Genomic DNA, 15,123 nt, shown 5'->3' with positions numbered 1-15,123 from the left:
GTGTTTTCGGGCTAGAACGAGGAATCGTATAGAGAATAAAGAGTAGCAGAAGAGAGAAAGGGCAAAATGGTCGATGAGGTCAATCATGTCGGTGAGCGTGCAGCCTGGTAATCAATGAGAGCGCTAAAAGCAAGACGGCCAACTTTTCCCTCTTTATATCTTTGAGCTCTCCTTCTTTTCATCAGATCTATGTATCTCTTGGTATCGTATGCTTTGAAAAAAAAAGTAGATCGAAGACAGGCAAAGGTGACTTTGAGCTGAATTAAGAGAACGACAGCAAAAAAGAGAGAAAAAGAGACAAAGAAGGAAGAGCTATGTATGGGGAGCAGCTGTAGCATAAGGATAATGCACGTTCAGAATAACAATAAGCAAAGATGACTGCATTGCGACTTAATCAATCCTCCAAGTCGGGAGTAGGGGGAAAAGCTTAAATCAAACCATTGCTGGCTCTCTCTACATGAATAACCAGCCAAGCGGCACGGTCTCGAATTCTCAAATTCGGTAGTCACTCGATGAAAGGAAGGCAACGCCTTGAGGCTATACCAACCATTTCCGTTGGATGAATCACGGCCAAACGTGATCAAACGTAAGTGTACTTTGGCCGTAAATATGCAAGAGCGACTTCTTCTATCGGTGACAACCACGCACGGCGAACGGTAGACAGATGGGGCCCACAGTCACGACCGCCATATTTTCTAATTGATTGTGTTTGCACACGGCGAAATAGCGCGCAGATTTCGCCCTTGAATTGCTTTTGCTCAACGTCTCCTACGTCTTTTCCTTCCGGTACACGAGCGAGAGGTGGGTACCGGTATCTTACTATGTAAAATCGTAAGAGCGAACGGCACGAGACCAAAAGGGGGGCCTTTTAGTTTATGAATGAAACCGAAAAACAAAAAAATCGGTCTTATCTTGTCGAGCTTATTTTGTCGGGCTTATTTTGTCGGGCTTAAAATTATTTTCCTATAAAAATTAGTATCATTATATCAAAATAACCATATATGAATAAGATTCAAAATTTGTCAAGGAACACGAAAATGAACTTTGTTTTTACGTCGAGTTTATGATTTAGCAAAGAACTTTGATATACGCTAGCGCTGTAGCGTACTGGCGCGCTGTAAGTTCTTCAGTTCAGTGTATTGCAACAAGCCAAAACAGTACATTTTTTTTTAGTTTATTTTGAAAACGGCTGGTTTAAGGGGAAAAACACTTACATAATCGCACTCAGCGCTCAATTTTGGGTATCCCATGTGATTTTTATCGAATTCCAAGGGATTTCGTTTTTTGCCAATTTTGACAAAAGTGAGAAGGGTATAGCCTTCCCACTTTTTCATTTTTGGCCAAATTTCAAATTTCGTTTTCAATATATGATTTCGATGTAAAATTGAATGCTTATTATGAAAATGAAGTTTGCTTTTCAATTGGCTGTATAGTCTTTGAAATAAAATTAAAAAACGAAAAAGTCGGGCTTAAAAAGTCGGGCTTAAAAATTCCTTCCTATAAAAAATTATATCATAAAATCTTAATAACTATACATGACTAAAATTCAAAATTTAACAAGAAACACTAAAATGAGCTTTGTTTTTACGTAGAGGTTATGGTTTGGTAAAGAACTTTGATATACGTTAACGCTGTAGCATACTGGCGCGCTATAAGTCTTCGATTCAGGGTATTGCAAACTTGCCAAAACAGTACATTTTTTTAGTTTATTTTGAAAATGGCTGGTTTAAGGTGAAAAACACTTACATAATCGAACTCAGCGTTCAATTTTGGCTATCCCATGTGATTTTTAACGAATTCCAAGGGATTTCGTTTTTTGCCGATTTTGACAAAAGTGAGAAGGCTATAGCCTTCTCACTTATTCATTTTGGCCAAATTTCAAATTTCGATTTTAATATATGATTTCGATGTAAAATTGAATGCTCATTATGAAAATGAAGTTTATCTTTCAATTGGCTTAATAGTTTTTGAATTAAACTGAAAAAACAAAAAAGTCGGGCTTATTTTTTGTCGGGCATAAATTTTCTATATATTTTCCCATTTTAAAAATAATATCATTAAATCCAGAGAACTATATATGACTAAGATTCAAATTTAACAGGAACACGAAAATGAACTTTGTTTTTACGTAGAGTTGATGGTTTTTGAGTAATTTAAAATATAAGAGTAGGTGCGATAGAAATGTTAAGCCCGACAAAAATAAAGCCCGACAAAATAAGCCCGAGTTTTCCTGTTTAAATATTATATCATTAAATCTAGATAACTATATATGATTTAGATGCAAAATTTATCAAGGAACGTGACAGGGAATTTTGTTTTTACGTAGAGCTTATGGTTTGGTAAAGAAGTTCTATGTGTCACGCTAGTGCTGTAGCGTACTGGCGTGCTAAAGTTGAAGGCAAAGATCAGAACAGCGTGTTTCATCAGGTTGTTTTTGAGGTAATAGGATCATCCTCATCTTTGTGTTAATACGTATACGCAGTGTGTGTGCAAGCCAGGAAGTAGTTAAAAGAATCTTCCTTCACTTTTAAACTCAATTTCATCCGTGCCGGTGAACGCGCTAGATGGAGTTCAGATCTATCCGCCAGCCAACTGGTTTGATGGCTCAGAGTTTGGAGACGATGTGTAATCATGGTGATTGTCTGTAGCTAGCACAAAAACGAGCCCCCGGATGTTCTCTCTCGTCGTCCCCGCCCTTCTCTTACATGTATCCTCTCTTTTTCTCTCTTTCGTCTCCTTTCTTTTTGGTTTAGTTTGCCACCGCCATCGAGCGCCCTCGTCAGCCCTACAACCAGCCGCCCTTGCCGCTTGTGCTCTTTTCTATTTATACACTGCATCATGTCTGTTTGAATGCAACTGCGCAACGAGGAGACGAACGACCAAAGAGATCAAGATACTGTTAACCAGCACCGAGGCAAATAAGAAAAAAAAAAAGAAAAGAACCGTTACATACACGGTTATACGCGGCAGCAACCTGGCAGAGCAGAGCAGCTTCCCTGAAGGACTCCGCTGCAAACGGGAGCTTGAAAAGCCCAAACGTCGAACGCCAATTCCCGAAATGAAAGGTAATAAAACAAGAAGAATAAGCAATAAGACAAAAAGAAAGAAAAAACCACAGAAAAACAACGGAATGAAAATTCAACGGAGCTATGAGTTGTTGGCCATTTTCGAATGAATGACAGTATTACCGCACAACAGGCATAATCATATATAATATAACTTTCTTTCTTATTTATTTTTTTTTTTTCGCGGGCCTCTCTTTTTTTTATACGTTGCCCCAGCCCGCATTTGCTTCTGTGTCCTGTGTGATCGCAAACAGACACACACACACCTATATAATACACAGTTCGTTGATCTCTCTCTCTCTCTCTCTCTCTCTCTCTCTCTCTCTCTCTCCCTCTCTTTCTCTGCCGCAATCTTTCTTGTAGTGTATGACCTTTTCGTCAAAAAGGATTTCTCGTCTTGAGTTAGAGCTCAGTGGAGAGTGATTTGATGGAAAATGGACAAATAGTGAATAACAGGGAAGTTAAAAAGGAAAAAAAAAATACTCTTATGCCGCTCTCATTTGTTCCGGTTCGGACCCGCACAACGCGGCCGAATGCGAAGGTGAAGCGACGAAGGAACAACAACAACAATATCAGAAAAATACACAAAGGAAAGCTGAAAGATGACGGCCAATACTCGAGTCGATTCATTACTCGAGCGGCAAAACATCGAAGGGACTTGAGGTTTTTGGTCGGTCGAATCCGCGAAAAAGAAGAAAACGGAGAAAAAGAAAAAGGGCCACATTAAAGAATGAAAAAAAAAGGTGTCCAATGTTTAGGTTAGGTAGCCCGTTTCGCACTTGGCTGCTCACCTGTGCGAGTGAACGGCCAGTTCAATGTTCGGGCGGCAAATTCCGATCCGTTGATCCAGCACGGCTGTCGCTCTCGCCCCGTTGCTATAGAGTTCCTACCCGTGTGTATGTGTGTGTGTGTGTGTGAGTGTGTTTGTCCTCGTGTGCGCGCACGTGTGTCCGACCAATCAGCGGGACTCCTTTCCTCTCTACATATTGTCCCGCCAACCTGCAACACTTGATTCTTCTGCCCGCTTTTTCCCACCACAAAGGTCTTCGTACAACACAAATTTATGAGCCAAAAACTCGAACAGGTGATGGCATTGGTGACATTGCCAAAATTGATGTTCTCCTTTCGTATTATAAATCGGTTATGATTGAAACAGTTGGAAATAACGCACACCTCACGTGATGGCTCACTATAACGTGTGGCTTATTTCGCGAAATAAAGTTATCCAGCAACTCGGGCCGTCCCCCTCGCCCAAAATTTCCATTCTCATTTTCTCTCTTTCGCTATTTTACGACGAGATCATGTTGTCTTTCCCCTATCCAACATTATGTTATGTGTTTTTTTTTCTTCTTTTTGATTATGAGGCGCTTCCTCAGCGTAGCTAGGTGATACTGTGACGGAACATGCAACGTCGCGGTTATAGGACAATTGGGTCGTTTCCGTCCCTCCGCTTTTACAAGTATATCGCTGTTCCCCTTTATGTCTAATTTCATTTTTTATTTTCTACCTGTACGTCGTCTGTCTTTGTCCTTAAAAAAGAAAAGAAAAGAACGGGAAAAAAAAAGAACAACTTTGTCATCCTCTTTTTTTTTCTCTTATTTTATTTTCCTTTTACGTCTTTATTGGCCCGCTAAGTTTTTATCTATCGATATCTCTTCCGGCACGGCCATTTTTCTTTCCTGTCTTCCATGTCGGAAATGCCGTCGCCATAACGATGTTCCATGAAGATAACTCTATCAGACAACCAACTGACCGGCCGACTACTTGACTTGATGGGCGGTGAAAGAAAGAAAAAAAAAATACACACAATGTAAGTTTCGTAATAAAAGACTAATTAGTTTCGTGTTCTGTGTGCGTTATTTTCTTCCAAATTTCTCGTGCTTTTACGCACGCACACGAAGTCCTTTTTTTTCCCTCCGTTTTCTCAGTGAAATCTAAGAAGGCAAAAGACAGTTCACTCGTGTAGGTTGAAAAAAAAAAAAGCCAACGAAACAAAGTAGGATTTTTTTTTTTTTCAGAAAGGATATAAGAAGGGAAAAACAAGGAACAGCAGCGGTAGCCATTTGCTCGATCCTTTTTTGTTTCTATTTGTTTATTATGTCGTTCGTTTCGTTTCTGACCTTATTCAACGTCATCGTCGCCTTCTTACGTTGATTATAGACGGACTGCAAGACGCCAGTTTGCTAAAAACCCGCCCGTACTCAAAATAAATAAATACCTACAAAGAAAGATCATTTTGTTTTTCTTCATTCGTTTTTATTCTCATTTCTATTTTCGATTTACGCTTTGACGTTGGCATGTTTTTTTTTTATATGTATTTTTATTTTTGCTCATGGTGCTGAATGATGTCACTGCTTTGAAAAGGACGAATATAAAGAGAAGGATGAAGAATAAGAATCAAAACAAAAACAAAAGGAGGCGCAATGGAAAAGCTAAAAATGGGGACGTGGTGAGCGCGCGGGCGTCCGTTGCCCGCGCCGGAGAAAGACAGAGAGAAAATGTTCAGTAATCAAGTGAACTAGATAGAGTATATAGCAATGAAAGAATGCGACCGAACCAATGCCGATTCTTGCTGCTGTCGTGTATTATCAGCACAGACGAATTGTTACGAAGGAGATAAGAGAACACCAAAGAACAACAACACAAGCGAAAAATAACAAAATGATCCGGAAAAAAAAACAAAAAACAAAATCAATTCAGGACAAGTCTAGTAGAGAGAGAGAGAGAGAGAGAGAGAGAGAAAAAACGAGGGGAACCGCACCTGGGAATTCGCGCAATAAAGAAAAATTTAAAGGTATGATAAAAGAACTTTCTCCACGACTTGCAAGACGACGACGGCGGTGACGTGACGCTCTTGTTCCTTTTCTTTCGCGTTGGCCGCTGCTCTAATGTAAACATTTCCAGTAGGGACAAAAGAGAGAGAAAGAAAGAAAAAGAGAAAAGAATGAAATAGAAAGAAAGAGAGAGAGAGAGAGAGAGAGAGAGAGATCACGATTTGGAAATCGCGAGCGCGTTTGCTGCCGCTAGATCGGTCGTTGACTCAAGTTCTTCTTCTTCCCTTCTCTCTCTCTCTCTCTCTCTCTCTCTCTTATTCTATAAAAATACATATTTTTCTGAAATGATATCATGAAAAAAGAGAGAGGGGCAAGAACTGGGTATCAAGACGACGAGTAACAGGTCGGGTTTTTGCGTAGAATAAAAAATGATGATAATAACAAATAGCACGACAACAAAAGAAGAAAAATAGATAAAAGAGATGTGCGCCTCCCTTCTAGCATTGAATGGGAAGAGAGAAAAAAAAAAGCTGCGCTCACAGGGCCAGGTAGATACGCAGCCACACAGCGCTACCATCAGCTTTGCACACGGTGAATCGATCTGTGAAGTGGCAAGTATTTTATTTTATTTTTTTATTATTTTTTATTTTTTGAAAGGTTGTTGTGCTGTGGCAGAGAAATAAGAGAGCGGAACCAAATCGCCATCTTTTCTCTTCCAATCGCTGCTCGTTCTCGTTCCTCGCGTCCACTCTACAAGGCGAAAACAAAGAATAGGAAGAAGACGGAAAGCAATGATAACAAAAAAAAAAAAATGGACACGTACCGAAAACGAAAGAAAGAACGAGAAAGAAGAGGCTCTCTCCGTTTAGACACGGCAGGCAAAGAAAAGATGAGGTGCGTGGATGTACGGTAGAAGAGCAGGGAGTATTGTTGTGACGATGAGGGTGCGACGTCCTCGGGTCTACTTCCTCCTCTTTTTTTTTTTTCGCCATCCGTAAGCGAAAGAACAAAACCCCAACAACCGCAGCAGCGGCTTACGGTTACGTTTATACATCCCGTCATTGGCAAAACGAAAAGAGACGGATGAATGGACGGGCTTCTTTGAGATGGGTGAATCGCCTCCGAGCTGTCTACTCTTGCTTGATGATGTTTGAGGATAATCTGGTGGGCATCCCGTCCGAATGAGAAGATGAGAGAAACCAACAGAAAATCTAGCCTGAAGCAACGCAAGCGGCACACCTGTGCTGTGGGTTAGAGAATTTGTATACAGTTTACTGTCGCCTCTACATTCCTTTTTATTTGAGTTGTTGTTGCGGCTCGAATACGTATGCGAGGCCAAGTATCCGTTTCTTCGACAGACGCATTCTTCATGCATATTTAGTGGCCGGTTGATAGGCTGATAATAGGGGGGGGGGGGACAGCTCGGCCATTTTACCAACAGCACCACATCTTTTTCTTCCTTTGTTGTGAGCAGGATCAAAAGCTAATGTTTCTTGTCTTTCACTTACATTTTTCAAAACCTTCTTTCTTAACATTCGCTAAGCTTCAGATCATATACCACTTTTCACAGCCCTCGTCCTTGACGAGGATTTCAAAGCACGTCTGCGAAAACTTAGACGACATTCCGCGTTGACATTTCTCAAAACCAACGATTTCGTTTTGAGGCCAGTCGTATCATGGAACACCCACGGTAGGTACCCGAAGTTCGTCCCTTTAACGATACATGATACCTGGAACTGGACGTCGCAAAGATCACCTGTACACCTTACTTGGACGAGAAGATTTGCATATGTTTTTGTTTTTTTACGGCGAACTTTGGGGCCACATCGCAGTGACCTATGGAATGGATGAAATGAAGAGCAAAGCGAAGAGGGAAAAGGGTAGAGGCAAATGTAATATTGGAAACGTCATGTTCGCTACTAAGGGCTGACTTCCGGTTATCCGGAAGTAAGTCGATACGTATTTAGAGGTTACTTTCTTTTCTAGGGCAAGAATGAGAAGGAAGGGGCCATCAGGATTCATTTCTTCCATTTCTTGTTTGCTTATTTCTTTTCTCCAAAAGACGTTCCTCTTTTTATTGTTATTCCCTCCTCTTTTTTTTTTTTTTTTTTTGCTCCTTCTATATCGATCTTTTTTTGCTTCTCCCTCCCATTCGCTTTTCTTCTTTTTATTTCTTATACATTTGTTATAATACACAAAGAAAAAAAAATATTAAAAAAAAAAAAGGAACAAAAATCTCAAAAACTTGCCCAAAGCTGATGCTGCGTTCATCTTTTTTTTTTCCTCGTCGCAGCTTTTCTTCTATATGAATTTTTTTTTTCTTATTCCCATCGAGTCGGATGCCCTTTGACTGCTTACGATTTGAATAAGCTTTCCACTCCACCCATCGCCATCGTCGCCGTCTCTCTCTCTCTCTCTCTCTCTCTCTCTCTCTAGGATCGGGTGGAGTAAATCAAGAGAACGCGCAAGCGAGAGGAAAAAGGAATTGGCGAAGAATACGAAGGGAACGAGAGAAAAATGGAGAATATAAGAAGAGACGATGATAAAAAAAAAAATACGTATATATATATAATCGATGTACTACAAGAAAGGAAAAAGATTGGGGAAGAAGAAGAAGACGACGAAGCGGACCATCTTCTCTATTGATCGTAGCTTTTCTGCCCTTTACTCGCCCATATCCCGCGTTCTTCTATATATGTGTCCAGTAAATATATAGTGAATATATATCCCTTCTCTTTATATTTTATTTTAGTTTATTTTTGTTGGCTTTTCTTGCGGCCCTCTCCTGAGAGAAGGCTGCTGCACAATCTTTTCTTCTTATAGATATACGTCTCTCTCTCTCTCTCTCTCTCTCTCTCTCGGCCTGTACACTGTACACTCTGTCTATCTGCCTCTGAAACTATAAATTCTTTCTTATTTTTCTCTCTCTTTTTTTTTTTTTTTCCTTCTGAGCAAGGAGCTGTAGCGACCGCGGGCCTTTTTTTCCTTTTTTTTTTTTTTATTTTGCGCCATCCGCACGCTTATATTATCCCGACTTTATATATACAAGTAAAATGCTATATAAAAGAAGATAGGAGAAGAAGCAGCAGTAGACGATAGTGGTGATGCGACGACCAGCTGAGAGACGACGCTAGTCGACGTCCAAGTCGCCGAGGGAGAAAAATCGAATTTTCTTTCGCTCCCAGGTCCTCTATTCTGTATCAAATAGAAGTCTTTTTTTTTGTGTGTGTTTTTTTTTTAAATATAGATATATATTTTTTCTTTCATATTTTTCTTTATTATTAGGTGCTTCTATCGTTTCGTTCTATCTTCTATACTGTTTTGCAGAGGTTTTCTATCATGTCCATCGTGTCTATTTGGCCCTTTTTGTTTGTGTGGGTGTGTGTCTCTTGGTCGTATATAACTCGCAATCTCCTCACGGCCGCGGGTAAAAAAAGAGATGTATACTCTATAAGTCCCATACATAAATGCATATATGTGTCTCCGTATGACCCCCCCCCCCCCACCCAAAAAAAAAAGGAAAGGAATTGGTGTCCCTACATATAGTAGGCCTAAAAAAAAATACCTCAGATGTTGAACGTACTTTTTGTTTTGCTTGTCTGTCTTTCTTCTTTCAAGTAGTAGAAGTGCTTAAAGGTTATCTTGCGTTAGCTTGTGTCTGCTATGTATATCTATATATGTATGACTGTTTTAGGGGTCTGGCTGCGTGTGAACTAGACACACATCGAGCAGGAGAGGATTGGGGCATGTATAAGAGAGGGAGAAGGGTGTGCCATCGACTCTTTTTCTAGTCGGATTCCTCGACGTCCAAGCAAAGTCATCCATCACGCCGACCGACACCCTAACCTCTCCCTCCTCCTTCTTTCTCGACAGTCGACATTGGCCCCCTCCACACAAACGTAGAACGTAGAGGCCGGACGATAAGGGCACACGCGGCATAACATGTAGTCACCGCACACGCATCTAACACAAACGGGAAAAGCAACTCTATTTGAATCTATTTTCGTTTGTTGGTGTTGGTGTTTGCGCCCGCGCACGTTCCATCGCCACCACCCTCCTTATGGCCCACCAAAATTCGCCCGTCCCTCTCAATGTGCCTCTCCTCCATAAAAAAGCAAAACAAAACAAATATAGTAAAAGACCATCAAAGTAGATTTTCCTTCTTTTTTTCTAAAGTTCCTAAGATATGATGAAAAAAGATGAGAAAAAAGAAATTGCAATACAAAGATGAAGAGGAGCAACCTTTTGATATTTGCCATTTCCGCTTCCAGGAGGCGGATGTCAATCGATCGCTACTTTATGTACCCCAGACTCATCTGTATGCTGCGCGTGGTGAATAGTCCCCTATATCCGTTTCTCTGTTCCACCAACGTCCCTCCTTCTCTCCCCACCTTTCGTAACACGAAAGAGCGAAAAGAAGGACACACACAAAAAGGATGGCCAAAGAGAGCTATAAGGGTAAAAAGAAAAAAAAAAAAAAAGAAAAGCTTGAAGGGACGGTTTGTGCGCACATGTCGGGAGTCAAGGCAGCGAGCATCGAAGGTGCTGCATGGCAAAAGAGTATCGCGTATGTGAGTGGCTCGCTCCGTACCAGTATGTACGAACATAAAAAGAGACGAAAGAGAACCGACGTTGGCGACGCACTCGCGTCGCCCGGATCCTTCTCTCGCTCCTGCTGGCGCACTCCACCCACACAAACACACATGTCTTTTTGGGGAGGAAGGCAAAACTGGCGCGCGCGTTCTATAATTGTGACTTTGCCCCCACGCTCCCTCCCCCCCCCCCCCCCTTCGTTCCTTAACTAAGTAAAAACAAAAAAAAAATAGAAATAAAACAACGAAAAAAATAAAAGACCTACTAAAAGCGAACCCAAACAACACCCTGCTCCGCACATTTGCAGACTCCCTCTTCTTTCGCCCACATAGAGGGGGTGGACCAACAGGAAAGAGCCCTCCAATCTGCCGTTGCGCGTGTGTCTGTATTTTTCCGGTCACTCCATCCCTATTCCCCCTTTTTTTTTTTCTTTACGTTTTATTTATTTTAATTTATTTTTTTTTTTTGAAAGAGTGGGGATATGTTCCTCCTTTTTTTTTTGAAATTTTATTTTTGCCGCATTGGAAAGGAGAATTTATTTTTTTTTTTCAGTGTCCCGTGTGTGTTGTCGTTGTTGTTGTTATTTTCCCCGACCCCTAAAAATATAACATGTATATATACTCTCCCCAAACGGGAAAACTTTTATTTCTTTTTCTTTCTTTTTTTTTTTTATTTTCTCTCCGGTTTATTTTATTTTATTTTATTCTTTTCTCCGCAAAAATTTCTATTTTGAAACACGCGCGCGCCGCCCGAAAACAAAATATTCTCCGCCGCCAGAAAACCTATCGACAAAATATGATATCGTGCATATTCAAATGAGATGATGATTCTTATCGAATCAATACCGAAAGCTATATATAGCAAGCCGTACAGGGCTCGCTGTGTCCCGCGCACACACACTATCATATCGTCTCTCCGTTCGCGTGATAATAATATTTCCAGAAGCAACACCGTAGAATGCGTACTATTCCCGATAGAGAGATCATACACACCAGCGTTTCTTTCTCCTGTTTTTAAAAAATATTATTATTACATTGTCTCCGATCAGCTGCAGAAAGAAAAATGACGGAGAGCCACGGACATTTGCCGCATTCCATTTAAATCTATGGAGTAAAAATATTAAAAAAAAAAAAAACAGAGGGGAAATTAAAGCGTTGCTGCGCCCGAGCTAAAAGACTATGGTAGTTCCGGAGTTACGTATGTAAATACGAGCTGTTTTGCATACTTCGTTATGGTTGCGCATGTACGTTGGAAAGCGGGAAAATTTTGAATCGGAGCTGATTTCAATTGCGGATGCAACGGCATTGTTTCTTTTTGAAAAAATGTCAAGGAGGAAACGGTTGCGCAACGGGAAAAAGGGAAACCCCTCGTGAAAACCGATGACGGAATGGGAGATGAGAATTGCTTTAGTTAGGAAAGAAAAAATGAAAGAAGGCCAACTAAATAATGCGATAAAAAAAAGCAACAGACTACACACGGAACGAAGAAGAAGAAATGAAAAAACAATAAAAATAAAGATGATGGAATTAACATAGAAAAAAAAAAAAGGGAGAAAAGTGAAATGTCATCGAGTCACTGGCCAGACGCCGAGTATCGCCATTCCTGCGTGCGGTAGAAGGGCGGATGCAGATGCATTCAACATGCAGCCTGGCGGAACAAAAAGATAAAAAAGACGGGACCCCCTCCTTTTTTTTCTGCCCTGCCTTCTCCATTACTTCCATATTTCTACATATTTGCTACCACTAAACAAGACGGACTGCTGTTTCTCTTCTTTTTTTTTCATCCCCCCCCCCCCCCTCCCTCCCAAACTTCGCTGTCGTGCGTAGGCCCTGGAATTTTCCCGCATCTCGCGAAGAAAGATGGTAGGAAAAAAGAGAGAGACGAAGAGCTATTTCTGTCAAACAGTGGCAACCCCCCACCCCCCCTTCGATGGTGTCTAATGGAAAGATGCACACACGCGCCTCTTCTTGGTCTTTTCTCTCTCTCTCTCTCTCTGCGAAAGAGAAGAGTGTGCGAGAGAACAGACTGACAGCGTCACGATGCCCTTCGTTCGACGAAAGTGGGGCCTAACAGCAGCTCGTCGCGCGCAGGAGGTCTACACAGCTTCGAGAATCGAAAGGAGCGAAACCGAGAGGGGAGGTGTATTGATGAGGCTATTTCCACCTCGACTAATTCCGTACTAACGATCCTTGAAAAACGCACTCCCCTAAGAACTCTGTGTATATATACTCCACACTCCTATTTATTTTTTTTTTTTTTTTGCTTCCATTTTTATTGAATGCTTTTTTGGATGTCGGGTCCTGCTGAATTCTTTATATTTTTATCTGGGTCGATTTGGCGCAAGAAGCCGACCAATGTGGCAGGATTTGTTTCATGGCAAGAGCCGGTGAACGCTGCGGTGTCTTTGAGCTGTGGCCCGTCAGCTCCTTGTCCGTCATCGCCCATTGACGATGAGGTGCGGATGAGAGCGGCAAGTGCTGCTCGATCGCTTTGAAATGTTTTCCCTCGATTCCATTGCAAACAAAAGAAGAAAAAAAACACAAAACCTTTACACAAATCTGCAGCGCGGTGTCTTTCGTTTGTTTCTTGGCGGTCTTTCGTTGATTTATTTCCATCACCAGCAGCACCCGAAAGGCCCCCACCCGCCGACGGATTGGCGACGGCATTGCGGTCGTTTCCCGGACAACAGCGAAAAATAAAAAAAAAAAAGAGAGGATGATGGTGGCTAAAGAGCCACAAGAGTTTACCTTACGGCTTTAGCAGTCCATCCGCAGCCTATTAAGCGCTACACTTGTTACGTAAATAGGACCTTCCCGCCCCCACCACCCAGCCCACGGCGGGACAACACGCGGAGATATTTTCGCCAAACATTTTTCACTATGTTTCTGTCTCAGATTTTTTTCTTCTTTTTTTTTTTTCGTTCTTGATCTTTTTTTCTAAGTGGGCGGTTGAGGGTGGTCGGACTATTAGATGCCAGCCCTCCTACTGTCTTCTCCCGCAGCCCGAAAACAAGCCTTTGAGGTTATTTGCATGGTAGTCGGTCATTCGCTCCGTTGATTTTATATTTATCTTCCATTTCTGTTTAGAAATTTGTAAGAATAAAATATACATATAAAAAAGAAGGGTCGTATTCGACAAATGGCCTCCTTCTAGTTTGACCACCGTGAATGACGGACGAACGTACAGACAGTTATAATGTCATATGCATCAGGTCGAGTCCGTGACTGTTGGCGATGACACGCTTCATTTTCTGTTTTCGTTTGCCCGCTTCAATCCATTATTAGGCCACACACAAAAAGAGAGAGAGACGAGAATTTAAACAACACACAAAAAACGAGATCCAAGGCAAAAAGGAAACAATCAACGACCAGGGTGGACGGGACACGTTCGTCGCTGGTTATAACCTTAGCTTTTATTTATTTATTTATTTATTTTTTTAAACTTTACTTTCCTCCCACACGTTGGAAATTTCACGTTAACTCTGCGTCATTCTCCTATATATTTTTTTTTTTGGTCGTGTTTCGAAAAGAATAGAGAAGCGGAAAACAGCCGAAGAAAAGAGAAAAGTGGAAAGGACAAAAAAAAAAAAAAAAAAAAAAGGGGGAAGAAATAAAAAATAAATTAGGACCGGTGAGCGACAAGAAGAAAAGAAAGAAGTAACTGCTCGAATGGTTGGGGCTACATAATGTATTGACCAACACATGAGAAACGAGAAAGAAAAAAAGAAGGCGGATAAAAAGATGGCGGATGGAAGGCCGAAGAAATGCAGTCAGGTTCTCCTATATAAACATTTACGCGTCTTCTTTTTTTTTTTTTTTTATTCTCGTATGATTATTATGATATTTATATGGGTGTGTGTCTGTTAGATGTGCATGTGTGCCTATTGTATATAATACAATTCTTCGGGTGTTGTTGTCCTCGTTCCTTCTCTCTCTCTATTATCCTTTCTTGTTATTTTCTTCTCTTCTTTTTTTTTTTTTTTTTCTTCCTTCGCCTTTTAAGCCGTCCTTCCATATACACGCCATTGTACGTATCCGTTCATCAGCCCCGGCCTTCCGCTCCCATATATATTCTCCAATATATATATATATATACTGTATATATTCCGGCTTAAATCAAGAAAAGAGCGCAGAAAGACTCGCTCTCTCTATGTTGATGGAGCGACGACGAGAAGGAGAGAAAGGGACATGTTACATCTATTTTTTTTTTCCTTCCCTCCAAACGCTGCCATATACTTGGCGAATCAGAGTGAAAAGAGAGCGGGAGTGTATATATATATATATATACACGCATGTACAAGAAGAAAAAAGAGAGGGCCAACACAACAACAAAAAAAAAAAGGAAGATAGGTGGGTGTAAGAAAAGATGATGACGCAAGCTCCTCCTAGTGCTTGTCGGTAACCGATTGTTATACCATCAATCTATAAAACAGCACACACACACACACGCTTTCTTAACGGGGTAGATCGAGGGGTTAGTTTTTCTTTTCTTTTAATCCGGCCAGGAATTAAAAACAGAAAGCGACGCGCTCGCGGAGTGTGTGCGAAATGGTGGTACTGCGTCATCGTCGACTTTTGGATAACAAGTACATGAAACAAGAGCCGAAGAGGATTATAGAGCAGCCGATTGCGGGGGAGTTTGATGTACTAGAAGGAGGAGTTTTCGATTGCGTCATTGTCCCGTGCTCTTTG

At 41.1% G+C, this 15,123-nt stretch overlaps 2 protein-coding genes across 2 annotated transcripts in view; both read left to right on the top strand.

Annotated features, from left to right (window-relative positions):
* Positions 1–15,123, top strand: part of LOC130697470 (pleckstrin homology-like domain family B member 1) — an 84,883-nt gene that overhangs the window by 24,493 nt on the left and 45,267 nt on the right. The window lies entirely within an intron of this gene.
* The window catches only part of LOC130697473 (DNA-directed RNA polymerase III subunit RPC4-like), a 62,750-nt gene that overhangs the window by 5,351 nt on the left and 42,276 nt on the right, over positions 1–15,123 (top strand). The window lies entirely within an intron of this gene.

Source organism: Daphnia carinata, chromosome 3, assembly GCF_022539665.2.
Source record: "Daphnia carinata strain CSIRO-1 chromosome 3, CSIRO_AGI_Dcar_HiC_V3, whole genome shotgun sequence".
Classification (NCBI taxonomy): domain Eukaryota; kingdom Metazoa; phylum Arthropoda; class Branchiopoda; order Diplostraca; family Daphniidae; genus Daphnia; species Daphnia carinata.
Note: the sequence above shows the minus strand (reverse complement) of the source record. Positions and strands in the feature narration are given on the sequence as shown.